Source organism: Topomyia yanbarensis, chromosome 1, assembly GCF_030247195.1.
Source record: "Topomyia yanbarensis strain Yona2022 chromosome 1, ASM3024719v1, whole genome shotgun sequence".
NCBI classification, from domain to species: Eukaryota; Metazoa; Arthropoda; class Insecta; order Diptera; family Culicidae; genus Topomyia; species Topomyia yanbarensis.
In genome coordinates, this window is record NC_080670.1 from 77683449 (window position 1) to 77704041 (window position 20593).

Genomic DNA, 20593 nt, shown 5'->3' on the forward strand with positions numbered 1-20593 from the left:
TAAGCGAAAGCCACACCAAAAAGAATGATGAAAATATTTCCATTTGTCGCACAAAAGGATGGACTTCCATCTGCACTAAGAAGTTTATAAAAGAGATCGCATTGCGATATACAATGCTCATATCGACATGAGCTGCGAAAGGGGAACGTTCGTGTATGTAGGCAGCAGATGCGAATTTGGGCAAGGTTCGAATCGTTAGAAAGGATTCTCGTCTGGTATCATCAAAAATAGTTATCTGCAAACCGTTCTTATTAGGATGAAAACATAATGGAGAAAGAATAGAATTAGAAAGATTCATTTAATAATGATCAGTACTCGGATCATAAATAGAATTGTATATAGTTTCTCTGTAAATACTTAACACTAGTCCTAAGTCTAAATTATGCTAAAACCTAAATTTAAATCTCTAAACATTATATATTTAAAACTACAGCTAAACTTAACTACCTAACCAAACTCAATCTTAAATCTGAAACCTAATGTATAACAGTTACAGTTTGATCACTAACCTAAACCACTAAACTCACCTAGTCTTTTTGATCTCTGATAAGGGAGATAGCGAAAGAGAGAAGAACCGATAATTATAAATTACCAAATTTTGCCTATCATGAGTAGTAGCAAATATATCCCCGGAGTGTTCACACACTAACCTGTTTTCGTGCTCGAAAATATGCAATGAATTGTTTCAATACAACACCCAACTTCGAATTCCGTTGCATTAACCGCGATTTGATTATCCAATCGGGCAAGCGAATACGCTTGATTCATTCGACAAAATCGCGACAAGTTTGGTGAACAAACTTGTGGATTCAGAAAACCTTTCGTCAGTGCGTATAGTGAGTGATACTTTTCTATGCCTTCGGTGAGGAACGCGGAAAGTTAAGTGTGAAACCGGCGCGAAAAACTTCTCCAGTGGTTTTTTGGTGCCGTTCTGGAAGAACGGAAAGAAAACCTGCGATACCGGCAAATACAGCATCCACGGCTCGAACATTGGTCCTTCGAGCCGGATCGCAGGACAAACCCAAGCCAGAAACCAGCACGCGGGAAGGAATTCCGCCATTGTGGTAAGTGGTCAAAGGACTGACCAGACAAAGCTATCAAGCCTTTCATACAAAAGGGCTATTGTATACCCGACCCAAGCCAACAATTTTGCGCCAATATTTGTTGCGACACCGAATGGCACATTATTGAATTGCATGATAAGAAGATAGATCGCATTAAACGAAGTGTGCTGGTGGGATAGTGAAGTTTGTGCTGATCATTTCGCAAATATTGGATGGATTATAACCCTACAAGTGGCTGTCTATGCATTATACTTGGCACAGTGGCGCGCGTACGTATTCATACAGTGAGACTTGGTGAAATAAATTAACATTTCGCAATCTGTAACAGACTTTAGTGCTTGCGATGTGACCTATTCAGCAGATTCGCGAACCTAAAAAGAGACACGACGCGACGGGAAGGAGCAAAAACGAATCGATTATATGTGTCTTCTTTCGGTCGGTTCGGTTCGTGATTGAATAACACAGCGCGACGGGAAGGATTAATCGAACGATTTCTGTGTTGTTCTTGTCGTTCGGTACGCGTAGAGCGGCACGTGTCGCGTCGGGAAGGACAAAACTTTATCAAATTTCACGTGTCGTCTCCGTTATATCCGCAAGTGATTCGAGGTGAGTGACAATGTCTAGCAATGCGGAGAAGCAATTAATCGAGAATCTCCTGATTCGGAAACGAGTGTGTGCCATGCGAGATGTGGTGGAAATGTTTAAAGCGGCCTACGACCATAAGCGGGATTCCAATCAAATCAACGTAAGACTGGACACATTGTACAGACTTCATAAGGAGTTTCTTGAGGTGCAGTCGGAGATCGAGATGTTGGACACGCCAGACATGCTTGAGCGGCACATTCAGGTTCGTGTAGATTTCGAAAATCGCTTTTGCATACTGAAAGGGTTCCTGCTATCAAAGAAAGAGAATAATCACGTACCCTTAAGTTCGGCAATGCCTATCAACTTTATTAGCCATCCAACATCTGTCAGTTCTCACCATCCAGTGCCATGCAATGTTCTTCATCGTTCACAGGCGGCTAATGCCAAGGTGGCCGGCACAAATCAAAGGAATCCCTACATGGCCAAGTCAGCAATTAACGCAGCAACCTCAGAAACAATCATAAACGCTCCGCAATGCCCGATTTGCCTCGATGAGCACCTGCTACACCAATGCCCAAGGTTCACCAAGCTGTCCATTTCCCAGCGCCGAGAGCTAGTTAGTCTGCGCAGCTTGTGTTGGAACTGTTTTAGATCAAACCATCAAGCAAGCATGTATAAATCAAAGTTCTCCTGTTGTACGTGTCAAACTAGACACCATACGTTATTGCACGATCAAGCTGCAACCTACGATGTTTCGTCGACCTCTGTCGTCACGTCAGATATTCCCACATCGCAACCTACTCCATCCACGTCAGCGAGCGTGGGGACCTTTGGATCAGCGAATCCACCCGAAGTAAGTCTCTCAATCCAATCAAACCATAGCACGGTCTTACTGGAAACGGTTGCACTTCAAGTTGTTGACAAATATGACAGAGAAACTCCAGTCAAAGCACTTCTTGATTCCACCTCGATGCCCAAATTCACCACCAAGAAACTGGCAAACCCGTGCCACCCATCCAAGCCCATGGACATCGCAGTTGCCGGAATAGAAGAATCCGTCAAGCAAATCAAGCGCCCGATAATGGCCACTATCAAATCGAGAACAAGCGCATTTTCCACCACCCTCGAATCCCTCGTTATGAAGAAACTCACTGCCAATCTTCCAACGTTACCTATCAACATTGCATTAGGGAAAATGCCTAATTTCTCTTTCACTGAACCGCACTTCAATGTATTAAAAATAATCGACATTATCATCGGTGGCAAGCGCTACCAGGACATTCAAACTGGAAAACGCATATCCATCATCGGCGACGGTCTACCACTGCTGCAAGTAGATTATCTTTTTGGGTGGACAGTTTCAGACAAGATGTGCCCCTCTCCTGCCCACGCTTCGCCGCCTTGTTGTATATCTACCGTTAATCGTTCTCTTGAAACAGCACTGCAACGATTTTGGGGACTGAAAGTTGTCGATCATGGTCCAACATAAAACATTGAAGAAAGAAGATTTGAAGTAATGTTTACAAGCACCACCATTCGAAATCATGCTAGAATGTTCGTCATATACCTTCCACGGTCCGAAGATCCGCAGATCACTCTTGGCGATTCGCGCGCGATCGCTACTCGCTGGTTCTATAGCCTCGAAAGACGCCTTGAGAAATATGCCACCGCAACAAGCGCATGCCCCAAGTTCTTGGAGGAACACTTCCACCTCCACCATATGCGAAAGATGAATCCAGTTACCGTCAACAAGTCACATTATTTTCAGCGGTACCACCCGGTGTTTAAAGAAACAAATACCACCATCAAGATCGACGTTGTGATCAACACCTCCTGCGAGATCACCATTGGATATTTAATTACTATTCCCCTATGTTTTTGGCCACTCGCAGCAATCCCAGAAGATGAACCAGTCGCCGTTATAGAAGATGTCCAAATGCTCATTGCACTAATGCACTGTCGTTTACAGCGAAATGCGGGCAATAGAGCCACCATTGAATTATTCAGCGTTCCTCTTCCTATTGAGCTGATTGCAGCCGATCATGCGCTAGCACGCTTAGCTCATGGCCAGCATCACGTGAAAGAGCAAGCCGGCCTAAATTTACCACCTAATTACACGGAAACCATAAACTCATATCAACTAAGAAGCTCAAGATCTTTCGTAACTACTGGTTGCATCATACACATCAGAGGAGTTCTATGGAACCCTATAGGCCATGACAGAATTAACCCATTATTGCCCAACTTATTTTTCACGCGCATCACAAATTGTGTTTTCCGATCGAAGAAAAATGATGTAGTCATTCCAGTAAAATTATTTTTGTACTCAAAGTAGCTGATATAACAAGGAACAACCAGTGAAAATTTAAGATTGATTGGTTAATCGGTTCCTGAGATATCGTGATGGCCGCGGATGAACTTTTCAACAAAATACAACTCCGAGATAATTGAGCTTTACTGTCGGTGCAGCGTGTCAACGGTCTAGCGTATCAAACACTACACATCGCCTACGAGTGTTCAATGGGTATCGGTCTATGAATAGCTGTAACTCAAGTTGTAGTATTCTGATCTTAAAGAAACTTTGAGAAAATTTTCCTCACCGTATGTAGTTTCAGAATATCTAATTTACAAAAAATCGATTTTTTTCATCCTAACAAAAATGTGTAACCCCTTAAGGAAAAATTGATTAAAAACAAAACATAAACACTGGTTAAACCACTCTAACTTCTCTAAACATATTCTGCAAGAGTATATGAACAATATTACCTCTTTGATAATGCCTGTTCTGCGTTATTAATTAAGTAATAGGTGTTAATCTTAGCACCTACTATATATAGTAGGTTGGGCAATAATGGGTTAAGTATCTAATCGTCATTACCAACAAGCACGTAGTAGCTGACCTGATAGCCACCCACGACTACAAGATTCTTCGTCGAGCTAGACTGCAACTGGTGTTCTCAACAATTCATCGAAAATATTGGATCAAACCAGCGTTCGTCCAACAAGCAACTGAAGATTTTTCCCAAGTTCCACCAGCTACGTTCAATGAAGGGTGGCATCATCCGCGACGTCACTATGAAAACCGTAGTAACTGCCATCGTAGTGAAACGAGTCGCCAATCAAATACACTGCTGTTCATGCCTATTCATTCGGAGCCAATCATCGTGTAAACATCGAGAGATGCAGAAACTTCAAAGACCGGTAGAGTAGTCCGAAACTAACTCGATGCGCATCTGGAATGCGATCAGGTGATTATCGGTCCAATTTCTTCATCGTTCCCTGTTCGTTCTACCGGGTCTTTTCTTGTTCACAGATAGCAAACGCCGTGCCTCAAGTCTTCATACGAGCTGATTTACAGCTACCAATATCTGAGTGCAGTGCAGTCATCGCAAATCAGATGAAGGTCCTGACATTTAAACATCATGTTCACAAAGCCAAAACTGACTGATCACATGAGATGAAAGTTTGAGCCAGAGAGTTGAAACAATACGGTTGTTCCAAGGTGGCCGGAATGATCAGTACTCGGATCATAAATAGAATTGTATATAGTTTCTCTGTAAATACTTAACACTAGTCCTAAGTCTAAATTATGCTAAAACCTAAATTTAAATCTCTAAACATTATATATTTAAAACTACAGCTAAACTTAACTACCTAACCAAACTCAATCTTAAATCTGAAACCTAATGTATAACAGTTACAGTTTGATCACTAACCTAAACCACTAAACTCACCTAGTCTTTTTGATCTCTGATAAGGGAGATAGCGAAAGAGAGAAGAACCGATAATTATAAATTACCAAATTTTACCTATCATGAGTAGTAGCAAATATATCCCCGGAGTGTTCACACACTAACCTGTTTTCGTGCTCGAAAATTGTGAATTGTTTCAATACAACACCCAACTTCGAATTCCGTTGCATTAACCGCCATTTGATTATCCAATCGGGCAAGCGAATACGCTTGATTCATTCGACAAAATCGCGACAAGTTTGGTGAACAAACTTGTGGATTCAGAAAACCTTTCGTCAGTGCGTATAGTGAGTGATACTTTTCTATGCCTTCGGTGAGGAACGCGGAAAGTTAAGTGTGAAACCGGCGCGAAAGACTTCTCCAGTGGTTTTTTGGTGCCGTTCTGGAAGAACGGAAAGAAAACCTGCGATACCGGCAAATACAGCATCCACGGCTCGAACAAATAACTTGGATTGAGTTTGCGCCTGTCCAGGTTGGTGGTAAGTGCGCAATAATGTCCGGAATATAACAAGGGTGTTGACGTAGGACAAAATGTATGTGAAAATTTTCTGCATAACCTTACAAAATCTTAACTCATGCTCTTGACATGCTACTCTTACTATAGTAATTCGCAAAATTTAAATTTCGATTAACTGAAGCATTTCTTGACTTTTATCGGCAAAAATTTACAGCAAGCTATCAACTCTTATTGCGGAGAACTCAGTAATAAAATTATTGTACCGAATAGATTACCGGACAGGATACTATTGTAAATCCCCATGAAAATTTCGCTCAACTCGATGAATCAATCTTAAGATGTAAATTTAGCCAATTGAAAGAGACACAAGCAGAATTTAAATAATATGATACGTCAACTAATAGTCCTACGTCAACACGCGGTTATGTCCTGGACATTACCCACCCCTAGTTTTTTAATCTCTCAAGAGTGCCTCGTCAATATCGATGAAACAATGGTTACCAGCGCTTCTTCTCGGCTTAAATCGCCTTTCAATCCGGAACCCGAAGAATTCCCTTTGGTACCTCTGAAAAGACACATCGGCGTTTTGGTGCTTCTGCTTCTACTTGAGTTCTCTTGCTAGTGGTTTTTTTCGTCTTACTGGAAATCCATTCCATAAAAAGAAAAATATCAACTGTTGTGGAATAATTTCATTGAGTGCTCTCTCGAGCTGGGGATCATGAAATTACTACAGGATCGATACCAATACCTAATCAGTCGCTCTGCTTGTTAACAGTGCAGTGAATCAAACGAACGTCTCTGCCTAAAGTCTACTGTCTATATGTACCGTGCCAGTATTATAAACAAGCAAAGCAATCGAATAATAAAATTCGTCGCAAGCCAGTGTGAATAATAAAGCACCGTTACTTTCATCGATGCGATATCGATCATTCATTTCAAGATATTTGAAACTCAACAGCAAAATTCAACAGCAAATTTGCAAATGCTCAGACTAACGGAAGTCGTCGTTATACAAGCCCACCACACTCGTTACTGATAACGGAAGACAACATGCAATACGTCGTTGAGCATGATAATGTTAGGACCAAGATACCCGTTTATATTGACAATGATAAGATTGATATGCGTCTGCACGATCTACACCTGGGTACTATTAATAAATTTATTACAACCATCATGTCGGTATACGTAAGCTGGAATCCTTTAAGTTTGGAACCTGGAGAAAATTTTTCTAGGTATTTCCAACGGTGTTTGTTTCGTGAGAATGCGAGTGACGAAACCTATTCCTTTATATCTGAACTTTCAATTCAAAGCAAAACGCATGACCAAATCTCAAATCACGCTGTGCGTGCCCTACGTTGTTACACAAGAAGACGCTACAAGAAACCGTGTACACAAACCTCTAACGAAGCAATATCAACTGCAAGCATACCTATCACACAGCCCTTCATCAACATCAACAAAATCACAAACCACTGGAGTTGCAGCTCAGGCACCAAAGAATACTGGAACAACAGAAGCTACGCACAGCGTGTCCGATCATTGTGATGCGCCTACTATTTCCCAATCAACTGCTAGCACCACCGATAATAAAGTAAATAACAAAGAGCATGGATACGCGATCGTGACCCGTAGGCCTCCCAAAAACTCAATCCAGGTAATCGTGAAAGACCATACAACATTAACAGCGAGGATAGCATGAACGAAAGCGATAAACCGAGAGAAAGCGAACTAAGTGATCCACAAGCAACAAGAGGCAATGAAGTAAATAGATCTTCAATAAGAAATAAGATCTTTACGCAAAGTAACAAAGCGCGTACACAAAATCCGATGGATATACAATAAAATTCGATTTTTTTAATTTCGACTATAGAAGTTTTAACCTTAAGGTCATTCGCCTCTTCGGGTTAGAAAAATCTCTTATCAAAATTTCTAACCCTATGTGGGGGTCGGGGCTCGAACCCAGGTACACAGCGTACAAGGCAATCGATTTACCAACTACGCAACGCCTACCCCCAATAGGGATCTCTAATTTGGGAAAATTGTGTCAGTTTTTCATATGTATTGATAGCGGGTGTCCTTACGAGTACACTCATATCATTTTTAAACCTTAATTATTCTTTTCTGATTTTTAAACTAAAAATTAAACAAATTAAATCCAACCAACAAACTGACAGTTGTCCTATTAAATGATGTATCTGCAAATATCTAGTTCGCCTCATTGTTAACCGGGACAGCACCCCACACAGCATGATCTGGTACTTTTGCAATCCGCTAGCAGCCTGCCATCTCAAGTTTCATATGCAAACTATGATAGATCTGATAAGGCTCATTCGTTATCGAGCACTCAGTCGAGATAGAAGTCTTTTGTCATCGGTCCGTACACTCTATAGCGACAAATAGTGTTAATCCGCGTTCAAGGTTATTTGCGCACTCTACGCCTAATTGAGGTTTCAGTATTTTTTCCCTTCTTTTGTGTTTCTGTTTCTGAGTACCGTTAGCCGGTCAGTGAAGTGAAGCAGTGTTCTTCTAGTAAGCCGTCTGGATACCGTTACCTACACAAGCTAAGTATTAGTTTTCGTTTCCCCTTCTTGGTTGTCTTAATAACGTGCACTGGGCAATAGGCCCGTGCAAAAATGACTTCCCCTGACGGCGGTTCATCTCAAGGTGAGATGGACGTCGAAATAAAATCGGCTCCCCGGCTCAAGGTATATCCGAGCTCGGCCACCGGGCCATTTGTGATCTTCTTTCGGACCAAAGAAAAAAAGTGTTTGAATCTGTTGCAGATTTCTCGAGTTCTGACGGATCGATATTCGGCCGTGACAGAAATATCGGAAATTCGCCCTGATAAGCTTCGGGTGGTGGTTAACAGTTCAACTCAGGCAAATGATATTGCTGGCTACGAGCCCTTTACGAGGGAGTACAGGGTGTATATTCCAGCTAGCAGGGTTGAAGTCAGTGGGGTCGTTTCCGATTCGAGTCTGAATTGCGAGGACCTGCTAAAATATGGGACTGGCTGTTTCAAAGACCCTATGCTTAAGCCAGTGAAGATACTGGAATGCAAACGTTTGCATTCAGCATCAGTCGCAGTTGACGGGAAGAAAACATACGTCAACTCATACTCTTATCGGGTGACCTTCGCCGGCTCTGCCCTGCCCAATTACCTCCTCTTTGACAAGGTTCGTCTACCTGTTCGCCTCTTTGTGCCGCGGGTCATGAACTGTACTAATTGCAAACAATTGGGACACACAGCCTCCCATTGTAGCAATAAAGCCCGCTGTGGGAAATGCGGTGGGAATCATGCGGATGATTCCTGTGGTAGAGATGTCGAAAAGTGTCTCTACTGTGGGAGAAACCCACATGATCTCCCTTCATGTCCCGCGTACAAACAGCGCGAGGAAAATCTTAAGCGTTCCCTTCAGGGACGCTCTAAGCGATCTTTTGCAGAAATGCTTAAGATAGCTACGCCACCTGTCTCTACGAACATCTTTACCAACTTGTCTACTGACGAAGGCGACTGTGATGAACCCCAGGAGGGAACATCTTCTGCTGTGCCTAGAAATAGTAGAAAAAGGAAGAACATTTCCTCTTCCAAGCTTCGTCGTAAAGGCCAGAAGGTGTCTCTTCATGGTCCCCCTAAAATAACTACTCAAGGAAGTACTGGGGCAAAACCGAAGCAAGTCGCTCCCGGTCTCGGTAACCTGAGCTCAGAAAAGGAGTTCCCAGCACTTCCAGGAACATCAAAAACCCCAAGTGTTCCCATATCTCAGCCAGAGAAAGAAAACAGTGCTGGCTTAATAAATTTCTCTGACATTGTGGACCGTATTCTTACAGCGTTAAACATTTCTGACCCCCTTAAAAGTATCTTGATAAGCTTTCTCCCCGCAGTAAAAACATTCTTGATGCAGTTCACTGCGAAATGGCCCCTCCTTTCAGCGATTGTATCCTTCGATGGCTAATTCATCGAACGAGGTCAAGGATTTAATCACTGTTCTACAGTGGAATTGCAGAAGCATTATCCCGAAAATCGATTCGTTTAAGATCTTACTAAATAATTTAAAATGCGATGCATTTGCCCTATGCGAGACATGGCTCACTTCAGAAATAACCCTACACTTTCACGATTTTAATATTATTCGCTTGGATCGAGAAGACTCTTACGGAGGAGTACTTTTGGGGATCAAAAAGTGCTATTCTTTCAATCGGATCGACCTCCCCTCGACACCAGGCATTGAAGTTGTCGCTTGCCAAACCAGAATTAAAGGCAAAGACCTTTGCATTGCTTCCACCTACATCCCCCCTAGAGCCTCAGTTAGCCACCGACGGCTTTGCGATATTGCGGAACTCCTCCCCACACCGAGGCTAGTTTTAGGTGACTTCAACTCCCACGGCACGGCATGGGGTTGCCTTCATGACGATAATCGATCTACCCTACTCCATGAGCTTTGCGACAACTTCAATATGACCATTTTGAATACGGGTGAAATGACACGGATTCCTGCCCCTCCAGCGCGTCCGAGCGCCTTAGATCTGTCCCTCTGCTCGACATCGCTGCGGTTAGATTGCATGTGGAAGGTAGTCTCTGATCCCCACGGCAGCGACCATCTGCCAATCGTAATTAATATTGCTAACGGTTCAGGGCCACCGAATACAATCAATGTTTCGTATGACCTCACACGAAATATTGATTGGAAGAGCTACGCGTCCGCGATATCCGAAAAAGTAGAATCGACACAAGAGCTTCCTCCGGAGGAAGAGTACGGGTTCCTGGCTGGCTTGATTCTCGATACCGCGATTCAAGCTCAGACTAAACGCGTACCAGACGCGAATTCACGCGGGCGTCCTCCCAATCCATGGTGGGACAAAGAGTGCTCAGACGTGTACGCGGAGAAGGCCGCTGCGTATAAAACCTTCCGGGACGACGGGCTGCCAGCTAGCTACCGACAGTACGCGATGGCAGAAACGCGCATGAAGAGTTTGATAAAAGCCAAAAAAACGTAGCTACTGGCGCCGGTTCGTCGACGGACTAACGAGAGAAACATCGATGAGCACTCTTTGGAATACGGCCCGGCGCTTACGAAACCGAAACAGTACTAATGAGAGCGTGGAATATTCAAACCGTTGGATATTCGATTTTGCCAAGAAGGTTTGTCCGGATTCCGCCCCGGCACAGAAGATCTACCGCGCCGCGTCCCCTCACAATAACGCGAACGAAACACCGTTTTCGATGGTGGAGTTCTCACTTGCTCTCTTATCATGTAACAATAAAGCCCCAGGGCCAGCCAGAATCAAATTTAACTTGTTAAAGAATCTGCCAGACTCTGCCAAGAGACGCTTGTTGAATTTATTTAATAAGTTTCTTGAGGGTAATATTGTCCCTCATGACTGGAGGAAAGTGAAGGTCATCGCCATTCAAAAACCAGGAAAACCAGCCTCCGACCACAACCCGTATCGACCGATTGCGATGCTGTCCTGTATCCGAAAGTTGTTCGAGAAAATGATCTTGTTTCGCCTCGATAATTGGGTTGAAGCAAATGGCTTACTGTCAGATACACAATTTGGTTTCCGCAAAGGCAAAGGGACGAACGATTGTCTTGCGTTACTCTCAACAGAAATTCAAATGGCTTATGCTAGCAAAGAGCAGATGGCATCAGTTTTCCTAGATATAAAGGGGACTTTTGATTCAGTTTCCATCAAAATTCTTTCTGAGAAGCTGCACCAGCATGGTCTTTCACCGACTCTAAACAACTTTTTGCTAAACTTGCTGCCTGAAAAACATATGCATTTTTCGCATGGTGATTTATCGACATCACGAATTAGCTACATGGGTCTTCCCCAGGGCTCATGTCTAAGCCCCCTTCTCTATAACTTTTACGTGAATGACATTGACGAATGTCTTGTCAATTCCTGCACGCTAAGGCAGCTTGCAGATGACGGTGCGGTCTCTATTACAGGTCCCAAAGCCGTCGATCTGCAAGGACCATTGCAAGATACCTTGGACAATTTGTCTGCTTGGGCCCTCCAGCTAGGTATCGAGTTCTCCACGGAGAAAACTGAGCTAGTCGTATTTTCTAGAAAGCGTGAACCAGCGCAACTACAGCTTCAATTAATGGGTCAAACTATTGCTCAGGTGTCAACTTTCAAATATCTCGGGGTCTGGTTCGACTCTAAAGGAACCTGGGGATGTCACATTAGGTATCTGAAACAGAAGTGCCAGCAAAGGATCAACTTTCTCCGTACAATAACCGGAACATGGTGGGGTGCCCACCCAGGAGACCTGATCAGGCTGTACCAAACAACAATATTGTCGGTGATGGAGTACGGGAGTTTCTGTTTCCGCTCCGCTGCGAACATACATTTCATCAAACTAGAGCGAATCCAATATTGTTGTTTGCGTATTGCTTTGGGTTGCATGCACTCATGCACTCATGCATGCACTCGACACATACGATGAGTTTAGAAGTGCTGGCGGGCGTCCTTCCGCTGAAAAATCGATTTTGGAAACTCTCATATCGATTGCTCATCCGATGCGATATCTTGAACCCGATTTATGTCCTTGTACTTCGATTACATGGCACAAAATATCAATCCTTCTTCATACTATCCCAACCGTGTCAATCTCTTTCATGCTTTTGATTCAACCGTATTCTTCGACACATCCATGAAAGACGAGATTCGTGGAATCCCGGATCACATACGTCCGCAAGTGATCCCAAGCATCTTTCATAGTAAATTTCGAGAAGTCGACTGCAACAAGATGTTTTACACCGACGGGTCAAGCTTCGACGGCTCCACTGGCTTCGGTATATTCAATCAAAACCTCACCGCCTCATTCAAACTCAATGATCCTGCTTCAGTTTACGTCGCAGAACTTGCTGCTATTCAGTATACCCTTGGGATCATTGATACTTTGCCCACCGATCATTACTTTATTGTCTCGGATAGCCTCAGCTCAATCGAGGCTCTCCGTTCAATGAAACCTAGAAAGCACATTCCATATTTTCTGGTGAAAATCTGGGAGCGCCTGCGTGCTTTGTCTGTAATATTGTACAAGATTACCTTAGTTTAGGTTCCCTCGCATTGCTCCATTCCAGGTAATGAAGAAGCGGACTCTTTAGCTAAGGCGGGCGCTTTACAAGGTGACATATATGAAAGACCAATTAGCTTCAGCGAATTTTTCAGTATCACTCATCAGAGAACCCTCGAAAGTTGGCAAACTTCATGGAGCAATGGTGAACTGGGAAGGTGGCTACATTCGATAATCCCTAAGGTATCGACGAAACCTTGGTTCAGAGGGATGGATGTGGGTCGGGATTTCATTCGCGTGATGTCTCGGCTCATGTCCAATCACTACACGCTGGACGCACATCTCCGGCGTATTGGGCTCGTGGATAGCGGTATCTGCGCTTGTGGCAACGGTTATCACGAAATCGAACATGTTGTCTGGGCATGCGCCGAGTACTGTTCTGCCAGATCTCAACTATTCGATTCCCTTCGGGCCCGAGGAAGATCACCCAATGTCCCGGTTCGAGATGTACTAGCAAGCCGCGATATTCTCTACATGTCCCTTATATACACGTTCCTCAAAACCATCAATATCCAAATTTAAATGCCCCTATCTTTTCTCTTATCATTCCCAGAAGTGCCCTCTTCCGCCTACCGTACCCCAACGATGGTTTGATACGACTCCAAGACGAGACAAAACATCTGTCGAATGAACCAACAACACGAGATCTACAGTACAACATCACACACGCAGCGCGGTGTGTTCCCGATCCGTATCTGAGCTGTACTACGAAATCGTCTGGAGGAACCCCTGCTGGCTCGAGGAAAACCGCCCGGCGTCCCAATACTTGATACATCCGTTCGAATCTGTAATCCTGGTCGTTGATTCCTGATGCCGGAAACTGAAAGTTTATATCCCCCCCCCCGTTCAGCCTTGTCCACCCTCTCTCCCATGTCTCTGATACACAGATGTATGACTTCACCCCTTCTCCCCTTGAATATCTTCCCAAAACTTATGTGGCCCCTATCTTCTAGTGTTAGTTGATCAATCCGTTCGAATCTGTAATCCTGGCCGTTAATTCCTGATGCCGGAAACTGAAATTTTATATCTCCCCCCCCCCCCCTTCAGCCTTGTCCACCCTCCCTTCCATGTCTCTGATACACAGATGTATGACTTCACCCCCTTCTCCCCTTGAATATATTCCCAAAACTTATGTGCCCCCCTTTCTTCTAGTTTTAGTTGATCAATATTTAATCTCGTTAAGAAATGCCCAACAGTACCACTACTTTAAAATAGCCCTAATTAATTCCCCTTAATCTTGAACCACTCTTTCTAGTTATTTCTAGTTAATAAGCTTGTAAAATGTTCCGCTTAGTTAATAATTAATTTCTCCTACAATCTCCCTTCTAAAAATCATAAAGTGAATTACTATACAAAGAACACACAAAATGACCCGTCCCCCAAATCTTACGAATATTATATTATACCCTCTTTTATATGTATAAGTTAGCTGTAAAGTTTTTTTTTGTTTCCGGTTGCATTCGAAAAATTTCGATTTTTTTTAATGGATTAACTGTACTGCTTGCATTGCGTATTCACACGTCACGAAATCAGTCCTACTGTTGCTAACTTTGTTATTAATACTAAAATATAAAGACTTAAGTTTGAGGTGGGATTTTTTTATGGCGTGATTGACATTAACAGTAGATACCAAAGCATAATAAATATCAGGAATTTTGCATCTTTCTTCAGCTAATTGCCACTCCCCATAAAATCTTGGTCAAGTCTCCCCAATATTAGTTATTGCGTTCAATGTCATGCAAATTCTAGTAATAACTATTCCAATGTTCCAATTTATGTAGAATCATTTCTCTGCTTCACAAGGATTAATATGGTATATTCTGCCTTTATAAGCATATTTGTCCCATGTTCTATGGGATTCCCTATATACATGAGACAATTATGCGTAGAACGGCTGATTAGTACATTAATAGTTATTAGTAGTCGAGTAGATATGTCCATACAAAGTTTGATAAAAAATTACATAATTTAATGCAAATTTATTAATCACGTAATATTTTCTGTAAGGAAAGGATTTTTCATTCCAAACTTTTAAAATTACCTTAAGGGGTCGCAACAAGTATAAAAATATTTTTGAAAAATTAAAGGGTTGTGTACAGGACACGACCACGGTGACATTAAAAATATAGCTTTTTATCTATCACACATATCGACACACGTTCTTGTTCACTCGCCTGTTTTCATATGTTACAATTTGCTATATACCCTCCCCATTAAAACATAATTTATTGAAGGTCTTTTAACGGTAATCTATTAATTAATCAAGTATCTCACTAGGTGATTGGCATTATTTGGCTGATCCATCTAGTAAAAATAGGCTGGTCTGTCCAGAAAATATATTCAAAAGAAAAGTTCCATATTGAGAGCTGTGATGAGGAAACCCACGCCCGCCAACGGAAATATACAGATTCTCCATAAAATATGAAATTTCATTTTCCATTTAAATTTTCAATAATGTACTAATGAACTTAAGTAAACAATCTTAAGTGTAAGTATTTCTTGATCGATTAGTGGTGGAAAAATGAAATTATTTGATAAATTACATTGTTATGCAACGTTCGCACTACCAGTTAAAACGGGTTTTTATGCTATCTTGGTGACATTTTTCTTGTTGCTAATTATTAAAACGTGTTATAACTCTGTAGTGTAAACATTGTATTATTAAACCAATTCTGCAGCGTTTTATGTTATATAGGTGTTTTATGTGATAATAGGACTGACATAATTATATCCTCAGTACAGCGGTTTGTTTCATAATTTAAAACAGATTTATTTTAAAATTTAAATTAGTATACCCAACCGTATTTGTTGTATACCTTAAAACGCAATTAGAACTGTGTTTTAAATACATAGGGTAGGGCAGATATTCTGACTGGTTAAACTGGGAAAACAATTTTAAGTCCAGTAACGCTTAAGACATGGCTTGAATTTGAATCGAAAAAGAACACCCGCTTCAACTGCTGCTGGGACGGTAAGTTCTGTTTTAAAATTTTCCGTTGTGTGCAGTACGAAACAAAAGTGTTTGAAATTAGAAAACAAAAAGTTCTGCTGGGAATGTGATTGTTTCCGATGCAATTACACTCAGATTTTTCACGCAGGGGATACAGGCCGTGTAAATGAAAACCGCGTAAATTTCAAAATCCGTGTAAAAAACCTGAGTGTACTCTCCTATATAAAATATTACGCTGCTGAACAGTGCAATAACTACAGAAGCACGTTGTCAGATGCCTTACTGATAAAAAACATATAACCGAAATATGAAACATGAAAACCAATTGGCTCTTTACCCTACGCAGCTACAAAGCGCCGTAAACATGGATTAACAAGTTACAACGCACACGCATGCATAAAAATAAATATATTTTTTTCAAACGCAACACTCTTAAGCAGCACACACCGTATTGAATTAAATCCAAACCACCCCGCCCACCCACTTTGCAAATCATTCTGTGACACCATGCTGGTACCCGACAAATCCGCACACGGCCACCGCTGCCGAAAATGCATAGCGTCTACCGCTTATTGTAGTGCCCAGACGCTGCAGCCATGATCTTACCCGTTCGACATAAGAACAAAAACTGATTCAAACGGGTACGCGTCACCTCTATTTATAAACTAACCGTATATGGTTTAGTCACTTAGGTGCGAGTGTGTGCAAATGCCAACGTTACCGAAAATCGATAGCGCTTATTGCATCGCCCGGAGACGACGTTGCTCGTGTGGGATAAGAGCAACAACTGATTTAAACGGACATGCGTTGCTTCTATTTATGACTTTTCGTGTTTCATTGAGCAACTAAGCTGCCCTCTTTTGACGGCTGTGTCTGAGAAATCTGCCTCACGAATGGTATTTTTCCCGTTTTTTGTGAACTTTTTAATTTTACCAATTTCCAAAAGTCTACTTTTATTGGGGAGATATTAAATTATTACCAATATTTAAGTTAGGTGTTTCTGAATCGGTTGGTGTATGAATGATTAAAATCCATCTAGTAATATCAGAGTTATAAGCGTGCAAACCTTACATAGTTTCGTTACATGGGAGATAGTTTAGATTTTAGAATGACACCTAGCCCCAGATAGTGGAGTAAGACATTTTTAATGTCAAAAATTTTAAGAATCGAATAGAAGACGCCATAGCCAAAAATAGAATTTTGCGCTTGGTCAAGTCTCCCCATGTTCCCCTACACACAGAAAAAAAAATATTGGTAAAAGTAAGAGTGTTCCGCTCTTAGCAAATGAAACCAACGCCAACTATTAGGTTGTCAGTAAAACTTTTAAATTACTAAGAATAGTAATCAAAGTAAAAGTTTTCCTTTTAAGCAAATGAAGAATAGTACTCAAAACAAAAGTTTTATTTTTAAACTAAGAGTATGCGTTGGTTGTTTTTTACTAAGAGTTTTTTTCTGTGTGTAATATTAAAAGATCCACGGCTCAGGTAAAGCATCGAGGCGTTTCAAATAAATGAAATAGCTAATGGACGATTAACTTGCCTTCACGCCTGGACGCTGAACAGCGACTAACCGCCAAGTCTAGCATCCTGTAAAAAAAAACTATACCCATTTTATCCATTCAAATTGCACATTTTCGGAAGTTATTCGAGCTGTCAAAAAATGGGTATTTTTTTGTTTCTAACAATGAGTACTTTTTATCCATTTCACAACTACTCGATGAGGTAATGTCAATGGGTATATTGATCTTAACAATGGGTGAAAAATCCTTAAGAATTATTTTAAGCGAGTTAACCTGTAAACTAAGGATCGTAGCGGAACTTGCAAAATATCGGCCTGCATCGGAGTCCGTGGCGGAAACGGAACATTTCGGCAATGCTCCGAAAACAACGGCCGTTTAGACTACTGAGGATGTTGCAAATATGCACCAGTGCGGCATTTTTAGAGCAGCCAAAAGATCCAGCCATCGAAAATATATCCAGTTGGCGGTTTCATTTTGTTAAGGAGTTTTGGAATAGGTCCTATACTTTTCTTAAGAGACAATAATGTGAAATGAATGTTATTTTATGTTTTTTTTAAATTCAGAAATAATTCTATTGGCACTATTTTTCATTCTGGCGCGATTTTCATGAATGGGTATTTTTTACTCATTTTGTTGTTACAGTTCTGCGAAAAATAATGGGTAAAACATACCCAGGTTGACGTACAAGGTCTGTACTCATTTATGGGTACAAACTCTTTACCCATTTAATGGGTTATTCCACTTTTATTGAAAATGCGTAGTTTTCTACGCATTAATGGGTACTTTATTTTATCAATGCGTACATAACAGGAAGTATGAAATGTCTAAAGAGACTAGAATAACCACGTGTATGGCACCTCCCAAAGAGAATAGGGAAAGAGACGAAGAGTGAAAATTAGTCATAACGGCAACACTCCCTTTATGATGATTTCAACACTAGAATTTTGGCAACCGCTTCTACAGGCAGCACTTTAGATGACTTCTATTATATTTTGAAAACAAACCGTATGTCGATCGTTGGATTTGTTTATCAAACGATGCGCATTTCGAAACAAAGAGATGAAATAATTCTATAGCTTGTTTTTACTCATGCATATACTGTAGAATACACCTCACAATCACGATTGAACCAAATTCTGACGAAAATTGAAATTTATTTTTTAATAGATGTACAATACTTATCTCCTCCAACTCAGGCATGAGTAATGTTTATTTACATTGCACGATTGGTCTGCTCAATAAGGTATTTTTGGCTTCACACTATTCGTCTCTTTCCCTATTCTCTTTGGGCACCTCCATTCCATTTGTATTGAACTGACATAAGTCAACATCTCAGCGGGCACACAAATTATGGGCCCCACTAACAGTTCAAATTGCACTGCTCGTTTTGCTCGAAGCTCGATTTTCACTAGTCAGATACCCGGATAGAATTTTACAATAGCATTTACCCTACAAACAATCATAAAACAATGAATATTATAGTTATTACTGTTTCAACATTGTTCGATGCCAAGTTCTCACAGTAGATTTACAATAAAATTTCATGTAACGATAAACTTCACTGTTCAGCAAAAAACTGATACAGTGCATTCACATTAAATTTTACTGTTTTCGAGTGTTACTGGGCGAATCAGAAGGACCCGCTATTACGCCTAGTCCCTGGTCAGAGCCACGGGGACCCGCTATTACCCTTGGCCCTGGTCAGAGCCACGGGGACCGTCTGGGGTGGACTCCAAAGGTCTCTTTTGCTGGCTAGCACGAGCTTGAGGTTCGGAGGCTCAAGGTCGGCTCACGGACATGGACACCAATCAAAGTATCAAAATGCACGGTCTTATCTTTTACACTTTTTTTTAATCTACTTACAATCGTGTGTATATGTGGGTGTGTAGAATGGTAAGCTGCTGGCCGGCCGGCGAATGCGGGATCGTGGTTGGAAACGGTGGACTCGTGGGTGGGAAACTCGTGGACGGTAACTCGTTGACGGTTGACTCGTGGACGGTAGACTCGACTTCTCGCTTTCTGGGGTTGCACCTCGCGGTGCTACCGCGCGTTCGGGGGATTTTCGCCAACCGTCGAGGTATCTCTCGGTTTCTCGTTGAGATGATCGCCTCGTACAAGGGATTTTCGCTGATTGAGACTACGCCGAGGACTCTGTGGAAAATCGTTGATCCCGGATAATAAGCCACTCCAATGGCTGCTGGGCAAAACTTGCTGGGTCTTGATCCTGGGAATGAACGAAAGAACTTGCTACGGACTACTGGGCTTACTTAGATTGTCTTCCTTTACGTTTCCTATGGGGTAGTAGTTTCTACCAATGCTACTTCTTGCTTTTAAAACTTTAAATTTTTATCTATAACTTTTTCCGTAATCTAATTTTTATCCATAACTTTTTCCGTTTGTCTATCTGAACTCGTTGATGGTATAATCGAAAGTGATTTTAATATTTGCTGTAGAGGCCCAGTAGTCTCTCTCTCTCTCTCTCTCTCTCTCTTTCATTTTCCCAACCCTTTCACCTTCCAGTGCTCTTTTTCCGCGGCTTTTCCATCCGTTTCCTGTTTCCGCGATTTTTTACAATTTGTGTGTTTTGTGTAAGTGTTGTTACAATATTTATTTATTTTATCATATTAGACCGTTTAGTTTTACTTTTAGTGCTTCCTATTTTAACGTACTTTAGATACAAACAAAATATTCTATACAATTTAACATTTAATCATAGCAAAGGAAATGGACGTGATTTTAGACGATAAGTAGATACATATCTATATATTTATTCCATTAAGCTAGCCATAATATTGGTAACCACGATAGAGAGTAAATAAGTTCTCTCTATCTCTCGCCACTCTTCCTTGCTCGTGATCGGTTTATTGGGCAAAAGTACCAGAACGGTAACACCACCCCACACTCCCTCTAAAAAAATGAATCAATCATATTTCTTTTTTTTTTTTCTTGTGGTTAACCCTGCCCAGGGTTGAGCCGCTTCTTTGAAAGCTTTTGAAATTATCTCCAAAAGGAGACATTCGTACAATTTACCAAAATAGTTTATTGTGATCATAAATAAACCGTTTTGCAACATTCACTATTTCGCGGATCTCTTTAATTGATCTTGTCTTCTTCCCATAATCTAAACTGCTTCTGTTCAGAGAAAGAGACTCGATCTCTCTTTCATCCACTGGCATGAG